The 8911-nt window shown below is 38.7% G+C and overlaps 1 protein-coding gene across 1 annotated transcript in view; it reads left to right on the forward strand.

The window, feature by feature from the left end:
• The first annotated feature begins 3403 nt into the window (after positions 1–3403).
• The window catches only part of Ppp2r2b (protein phosphatase 2 regulatory subunit Bbeta), a 508455-nt gene continuing 502947 nt past the window's right edge, over positions 3404–8911 (forward strand). Inside the window, exon 1 of the mRNA XM_010627064.3 lies at positions 3404–3530. The gene's annotated coding sequence lies outside the window, so the exon portion shown is untranslated. The remainder of the gene's footprint in view (positions 3531–8911) is intronic.

The following is an 8911-nucleotide window of genomic DNA, read 5'->3' on the forward strand; positions in this document are numbered from 1 at the left end:
ATCAAGGCGGCCTAGAGAACAGCAGCTCTGGCAGCAATTAGGGTAGGAACCTGACGGGGAGAGACAGGAAGGGCAGGGGATGGATCTTTGAGGGGAGTTGTGGCTGTTGTCAGGATACTAGGGGTGGATTTAAGAGCTTTTCAGACTTGATGGAAGCAAGTTAAAGCAAATTAACCCCCCCCAAAGACCATTGAAAACCTAAAATTCGGGGATGGGAGACACAAATAGAGAAATCCAAAGTCCTTAGCAAGGTCCTTCCCGACCGAGGTGGAGTAAACAGTTTCCACACTGCTCTCTTCTAGAGATGCAAAAATGTCTATGTTTCGTGGGTGTTGGTGTGTAATTCGTTGACCACAGGATTTAATACTAAAAAGCAATTTATTAATATTCTGCTCCTATTTCTTATTTCCCATGGAAAAGTATGGGTTTGTGCAGTCAGTGGCCCTTCACAGCGGAGAAAGGGATGCTTCAAGTCCACAGAGACCGAAGTATAGGGTGGATGTAGGGGAATCATGCTTCTGACACATAGGTTTGTGAAATGCTGTGACATTTGTTGGCGTGCGTGTTCCTTTTCCTGGTGGAAACAAAAGGGAAGTGCAGTTTCTGTGTTGGAAAAATGTCTCTTCCTGACCCTGAAAGTGTGGCCCTTTCAAAAATGAGACCATAACTTAGTAAAGGGGAGACTGCCTTTTTATGTAAGTTGGTTAAATGAAATTGTATTGGCAGCTGCTGGAGCCTGGCTATTGTTGTACCCAGATCTCAGTTTCCCCAAGGACCACCAGACAAACAAGTCTGCTGCAAGTACAAGAGAAGTTTATTTCAGGTTCGAACCTGGACCCTTGTCCATCAGGGAAGCAAGAGCCCAGAGTTCAGGTTATAGCTTGGTTATATAGGGTTCAAGGGGCTTGAAATCTTATTCTTTCTATTGGCTCATTTTTATAATTCCTGCTGATTCTATTGGCCTATAATTCTAACTTATTATTGGATATTATAAGATGTAATACTTCAAACTTATTGACTACTATTTGGGTGCGGGCAGGGGTTTGTATGGGAGATTTATCTTAGTTATCTAACTGCCACAGTCGGTTTCACCATACTTTGACCTGGCTGCAGTTTCTGGAATAAACCGCCCAGTTGAGATTCCTGGAAACTGCTCAGTTGCAATTCCTGAAAAACCTGGTTTTTGGTTAATCTATTCTTCGGCAATGGAAGGCTATTTGCAGAGTTTAAAGGTCAGCCCGAATAATGGAGCATCTAATCTGGCTTAGCTAAAACGGAGGGACTTTGGCCTCTTTTTGGTTCCTCAAATATCAGCTAAAATGAAGATGGCTGTAAGTCACACACGTGTAAATACCGAATAGTTTTCCTGGTGTGAATAAACTATAATCGTACATAAGATCCTAATGAGATGATTGACAATGTGAAATAGGAAGAAAAGGGCTAAAGGTGTAGGGAAAGTGGGAAGGGCAGGGGGAAGGTAATAAGGGAAAAGGAAACAAATAGGAGAAAATGAAAAAATGGAAATAAAGTGTTTGAAAAAGGGGAGGGGAGGAGAGGGTGAAGGGAGGGCAGGGACAAGGGCAAAAAATGAGAACCAAGACCTGTCATGTAAAGGTACAAGATCCCAATAGCGAATGTAACTGTACTGTATACCTCAAATGTACCAATAAACTCAAAGAAGGGGAAAAAATGCAGATGGCTTTTGAAATTATCTATAAGAAGGGTATAGGACCATACAATTTGAGACAGGAACTGTCAAAAGATGGTAGCCCAGTGACATAAACTAGTATTTAAGTCTTTGCCACTTTTGATGATGTCCGTATTTGTAGGAGAACTGAGGAGAATTGGAACCTAATTGGCCTCCTCTGTGAACACAGGAGAAAGGCTTCACTCAGGGGTGATGGCACCTTCCAGGTTCTGGGAAAAGTTAGGACAGCTGTGGTTGTTTACCAGCGTACGTGCCAATGGCTATTGGGAAGCAGATGAATCTTGTGTTACTTTGATAGCTTGTGCTGCGGTCGGGTAAATAAAGGCAAAAGGAGCCAGATGCAGGGGCTCCTCTGCCTAAGAGGAAAGGGCCTGCGGCTGCTTGGCTGTTAAACTGACTCCATGTCTCTTTGTCTTCCATCCTCACTCGCCCTGGGGTCAGGGAGAACAGAGTAGTGGTCTGGGACCCAGAACAAGGCATGGGCCGACTTCTCTTATGGCAGACAGTGGCCACCAGGGCTTCACTCTTGCATCTCGTGTCACCGATACATGAATGTATTGAAATCTCCTACTCGGGGGATGTGGGTGCTGCTTGTGAATCACCATGACCAGGGGATTGGGATTATTCTGATTGAGTTAAGCCTGTCAGGGTCTACCCTTGGACCTGGCGATGAAGACAGCTCAGTCCCAGCACAGGATTATCTGGGAAAAGGCTAGATGCTGGAACAACGATGGGGTTTTGTTATGTAAATGGAGAATGTGTTATTACAGCCTTATAAGCACAAGCATCAGAGACTTGGCATTTTCTATGGTTCATGGCAGGTGAGGCATTTAGCTGAAATATGAGTGCAAATCAAATCTCTTGTCTTGATACATTTCAAAATTCTTTTAGGGCTGGGGATTTAGCTCGGTGGTGCTGGTGCCTGCCTCGCAAGAGCAAGGACCCAAGTTTGATCCCCAGTAACAAACAGACAAAAAATTCTTTTACACTGACTCATTCACTCGCTGTAACAACCACTGAGGTTTTCAAGTGGGGAAATATGATTTCCTTCTTTTCAGGTGGAGAACTAGAAGGTAAAGTAGGCACTTGGAATCACTCTTCTGGCTGTGAGTCAGTGTGAAAAAGATAGATGTCCCTGATGTTTCTGGACGTGTTATTTGATCTTCCAGGAACTCAGTTGCCCTTATCAGTGAAGAGGGATCACAATGTCGACCACTAATGGCCATAGGCGAGGAAGAGTGCTCACACCAATTCCCCGAGTGATTTCAAAGACAAGTACAGTGAGGCTGGTGAGTTCAGGCTCTGGACAGACGCCGGATTCCAAATTTCTCCTCTGTCCTGTGTCTTTTGCTAGTTTCAGGCTTTGGCAAGCCGTCGCTCTCAGCTTTGGTTTCATCCTCAGTAACACCAGGCTGATAACTCAACCTAACAAAGTTGCTGGGAGGATCAGTTGGGGAATAAATACAGAGCACGTACCACAATGCAGAGCACAGGTGGGCCCCACCAAGTGGGATTCAGATGATATGTTTTGAGCACACTTTAAAAAGACTCTTGATCCAGGTGGTGGTAATGTCTCCCAAGATATTTGTAAAATGATTAACCAAGATGACTGCGCCTCCGTTTACAGACCCTTTTGGTTTTAGTTTATTTTACTTAACCTGGAATATTTTTTTTTTTTTTTGTAGGAGTCAGATGTAGAAGGAAATGTGCCTCATTTGGTTATTTTTGCTTTATCGCGAGCTGGGCCAGGTAGCAAGCTACGGAAGCATGCACACCCACACTGAGCTGGCTCTCTGAGGCAACAAGGCAGCGCACCGCGGAGGTGAGTGAAAAACAAAACCCAACACAAGTCACACTTCGATTACACCCACTTACTTCCCATAGAGGCAGCACCAGTCTTTTCCTCGTTTGAAAAAGAAAGTAGAACATTTGGTGTGAAAAAGGCAGTGGCAAGAAAGGCATGTTTGGACAGTTATTTCACACTCTTGTAAAAAGCATTAGTTCTTCTCCTGAATCAAAGAGGCAGAGAGGAGACCAGCCTTATGTTTAAATGTCAAAGAGCACGGTGTTTGCGTGCTCAATGTATAGGCCTGCTTTATTGTTTTGTCATCTGTTTTCTGTTGGTTAGCTCACAAAGGACTGGTGTGTTGCCCTGTTTTAAAGTTATTTTCCCAACTAGGTCAGATACAATTATGTATGGAAAAGCACAGCTCTGAGGATTTTTCTGATTCTGTTAGCTTCTTTAAAACATAGCACAAGTAGACTGAATGTTACTATTCATTACAACCATAACTTTCGGAAATATTAATTCAGCAGATTCATTAAGAGCTAATTATGCTCACTAGGGAAAATGAAGCACAAACACAAATGAATAAACTAAAAGCACTCATAATCCCAAACAACTGCAATTACATTTAACATTATAGCATGTCTTCCCATCCTTGTATGTTTTCATGAACACTGACTTTTTGAAATAGGTGGTACATGTGTTTATGTATGTATTTCTCTGTGATCAGTTAAATTCTACATATCTTTTTGTGCTAATTTGAGTTCTCTCTTTAAGATTTATTAATTATTATGACTATATGTATTTTGGTCATACAAAGAGATGCCGAGAACACTGACAAACCCTAAGTAGCCACTTGTGAAAAAAGGTCATGGTGACTCCAACTTCACCTCTGATGCAAGATGACTGCAAAACTAATTTTAGTGTTTATTGTTTTTGCCGGCTCTCTATGCTTTTAATGCATATTAATGTACATGAACTACTTTCAGTATTATTTCATTTGTTAAATTTTATATAAATGATGTCATTTGGTAGTTTTTCTGAAACTTGCCTTTTTCCCTCATGACTTTTCAGATCCATCCACGTTAGCACTGTATATGGAGCTCTGGCTATTTTTGCTAGGGTACAGCATTCCACTTTATAAATATGCCACAAATTATTTGTGCACCCATCAGGCAGTGGACATGGCTGTATGTTTTGTGTGGCTGGTTTGGGTAGAAGTAGCTCTGTATTCCTAGAAGGAAATTGTGGGGCTGGAGGATTTGAGTCTCCTCACCTTAATCCCGTGTTGTCCTACTGATCCTGAAGGGGTTGTGTAAATGCATACCATTCACCATGTAAAATATCCGATCTTTGAATACCGTGTTGCCTGTCACACAGGTGTGAAATGCTTTTTCATCGTGGTTCTAGTGATCGTTTCCATGGTAGCTGGTGAGATGGAGCTGCTTCATTTGTTCTTTGAGTTTTCTTTGTGTGCATTGTAGCTTTGTATGCTTCACCAGCTTCAAACCGGTACACATTTTATAAAGGTGGGGGAAAAAACACACCTGCCTGTTACACGTGTATGTGACATTTTGTTGTCATATTACTAACGCGATCCTTGGTCTCTAACATGCATCGTGCGTCTTATTGGTATATTTTGAAAAAAGAATCTTTCAGTGTTAATACAATTGCATTTATTAATGATTTATGCTTATGCTTTTTATTTTTACTTAATGAACACATACTTCAGTGACATAAAGTTGGTTTGGTATCTCAGGGTTTTTTGAAGACTTGCTTTCCACATTGAGATCCTCATCCCACCCAGAACTGGGTTCGTCATAGCTGATCTAAACCTGGGTGTGCAGTTGCCTCTTAGGTATGCTGATTTCATATCTTTCACATAGATATCTAGAAGTTGGGTCATATGGTAGATCCACTTTTAGTTTTCTGAGGAACTTTTGTTCTGTTTTACGTAATGACTGTACTAAATTGCATTCTCATCGGCATGTACAAGATTGCCTTTTCTCCACATCCTCAGCAGCATTTTTCACTGTTTGCTGTGATGACAGTCATTCTAACTGGGGTGAGATGGTACCTCAGTGGACTTTGGATTTGCATGTCCCTACTGGCTAATGATGCTGAACACTTTTTTCATATATGGGTCGGCCACTTGTATTTCTTCTTTTGAGAAGTATGTGTTTAGATCATTTGCTCAATTTTACATTATATTACTTGTTTCTTAAATTTTTAAAATTTTTTATATATTCTGGATATTAACCTTCTGTTACTTTAATAGTTGGCAAAGATTTTATAGAATATGTCTTCACTCTGTTGATTCTTTCCTTTTCTGTACACAACTTTTTTTTTTTTAGTTTTATATAATCCTCCCTGTCAGGGTTTGCTTTCATTTTCTGTGCTTTTGAGGTCCTACCAAGAAAACCATTGCCTATAAAAATGTCTTACAATCGTTCCCCTCCACTTTCTTCCAATACATTCATGTCTTCTATTTAGGTCTTTGATTCATCTTGAGTTGATTTTTGTAAAAGGTGAAAAATGGGGGTCACATTTTAGTCTTCTGCAGGTGGATATTCAGTTTTCTGAGACTGTTTCATCAAGCAGGTTGACTTTTCTCCAAATTATGATTTTGGCATCTTTGTTGAGAATCAGTTGGCTATAGATACGTAGATTTATTTCTGACCTCTAGTCTGTTCCATTAAATTTATTGATTTAAATAAATGATTGAACCATTCTTTCACCCCGGAGAAGAAACCAACTTGATAAGTGATCTTTTTCATGTGCTGTTGAATTCAATCTGCTAGTATTTTGTTGAGAATTTCTAAACCCGTGTTCATCAGTGATATTCATCTCTGTTTTTCATTCATTCATTCTTCGTCGCTGTGCTCATATCTGGTTTTGGTAACAAGACAACATTGGCCTCATAGAATGGATTTGGAAAGGTTTCATCTCTTTTAATTCTATGGAATAGCTTAGAAGACTTAGTGTTCTTCCTTAAAAGTACCATAAAATTGAGTAGTGAAGCTATTGGTCTTAGGGTTTGTTAGGAGACATTTTACTACTGATTTTACCTCATTACTCATTATTGGCATCTTCAGGTTGTTATGGCCTCATGGTTCAATTTTGATAGGCCTTGTGCATCCAGAAACGTGTCTATTTCTTTTAGATTTTTCAGTATTCGTAATAACCTCTATGATCCTTTGTGTTCTGTGATCAGCACTGTCTCCTTTCATCTCAATTTTATTTATCTAAGACTTCTCTTTTTTATTGATTTCTCTAGCTAAAGTTCATATATTTTTGTTTATCTTTTCAAACAATTTTTTGCTTTCTTGGCCCTTTGTGTGTGGTTTATTTTTTGTCTTTGTTTACTTCTGCTCTGATAAGTTTTATTTCTTTCTTTCTAATAATTTTGGAATTGACATTCCCACCTTTCAAAATCCTTGAAATGAACCATGAGTTGAATTACCTGAACTCTTTCTACTTTTTTGTTGTAAGCATTTATTGCTATAAGCTTTCCTTTTAATACTGCTTTTCCTGTATCCCGTAAGTTTTGCTATGTGTATTTCCATTTTCCTTTGTTTCGAGGAATTTCTAAATTTGCCTTTAGGTTTCTTGGACAACCCATTGTTCTTCAAAAAATGTAGTGTTCAGCCTCCATGTATTTAAATAATTTCTAAAATTTCTTTTGTTAATGACTTCTAGTTTTATTCCACTGTGATGAGAAATGATACAGAATTTTATCACAATTAAAAAATTGTTAAGACTTTTTGTGGCATAATGCATGGTCTACTCTAGAGAAAGTTCTATGCACTGATGAAAAGAATGTGTTTTCTGCAGCTGTTGGATGGAATGCACTGCAAATATTTACCCCTTGCATTTGTTCTACAGTATTATTATCTCCAATTTGTGGGGATGGAGAGGGGCTCTGGATGATCTGTCTATTGATAAAGGTAAGGTATTGAAATCTCTTCCTCCTCCTCCTATTATTATGATTGATATTGGGAATTGAACTCAGAACCTTGTACTTGCCAGGCAGGTGTGGTGCCTAAGCTAAATCCCCAGCCCTCTTACAATTATTATTAAAGCCTATTCTCCCTCGGGGTCTAATAAAATTTGAATTATTAAATTGTTCTGATATCAGTTGTAGTAACTTTACTGTTCTAGCAGCGTTTGTCTCATAGTCCATTTTGACAGATGCAGTATGACCACTCTTACTTGCCTTGTGATTCCATTTGCTTGCAATATCATTTTTCACCCTTTGATCTTCAATTCACATATGGCTTTACAGGGGAAATAAATCCCTTCTATGCAGTAAGTTCTTGGACAATATGGTTCATTTATATTCACTGTTATAATAGGAAAAAACTTTCTGATTTTCTATGAGCTGTTCTGAGTATTCCTTGGTTTTTCTTCTTTCTTTCCTTTCTTTGTAGTTTGATATTTTACTATGTTGATAATGTTTGATTTATTTATTTTTCTCTTTTGTGCATCTACTTTTCTATTAGGATTTGTATTCTCACATGCTTTCATGATAGCAGTGGTCTTTCTTTCACTTCCGGATATTATACTCTTTTAAGCATCTTTTGTAAGGCAGGTATGTCGGTCATAAGTTCCCTCAGTTTTTACTTCTAGAAGGAACTTTCCTTTTCCTTCATTTCTGAGTGGTAACCTAGGTAGGTGTAATATTCTTGGTTGGCAGGTATTCGATCTCAGGACTTGGAATTCATTATTCCATTTCTTCCTGGCTCATAGGGTCTCTGCTGAGAAATCAACTTTCTTTATCATCATTTTTTCAAATTCTTTATAAAACATTTAATCTGTATGTCTAATGAGCAATATATACATCTAATGGGAATACCTTTTAATGTGACTTGGTACTTTTGACTTGCATATTTTATAATTTTTTTCTTTCTCTCATACTCATGACAGTTTCAGTATAACATGCTGTGGTGAAGATATTTTCTGATCATGTCAATTTGGAGTCCTATCAGCCTAGCTACCTGGATATTCATGTCTCCTAAGATTAGAAAGTTTTTTATTCACTGACTTTTCTCCATACTTTAATTTAAAGTATGTGGACATTTGTTCATTTAATTATAATTTTTTTCTTTCTCTCATACTCATGACAGTTTCAGTATAACATGCTGTGGTGAAGATATTTTCTGATCATGTCAATTTGGAGTCCTATCAGCCTAGCTACCTGGATATTCATGTCTCCTAAGATTAGAAAGTTTTTTATTCACTGACTTTTCTCCATACTTTAATTTAAAGTATGTGGACATTTGTTCATTTAATGGCGTTTCAAGGGTCTTCAATTCTTTCTTCATTCTTATTTCTTTCTTTCTTTTTTTTTTTTTTTCTGGTACCAGGGATCAAACTCCAGTCCTTGTGCTTGTGAAGCAGGTGGCAGCCACCGAGCT

Source organism: Fukomys damarensis, unplaced genomic scaffold (genome assembly GCF_012274545.1).
Source record: "Fukomys damarensis isolate Sample0158 unplaced genomic scaffold, DMR_v1.0_HiC HiC_scaffold_3, whole genome shotgun sequence".
NCBI classification, from domain to species: Eukaryota; Metazoa; Chordata; class Mammalia; order Rodentia; family Bathyergidae; genus Fukomys; species Fukomys damarensis.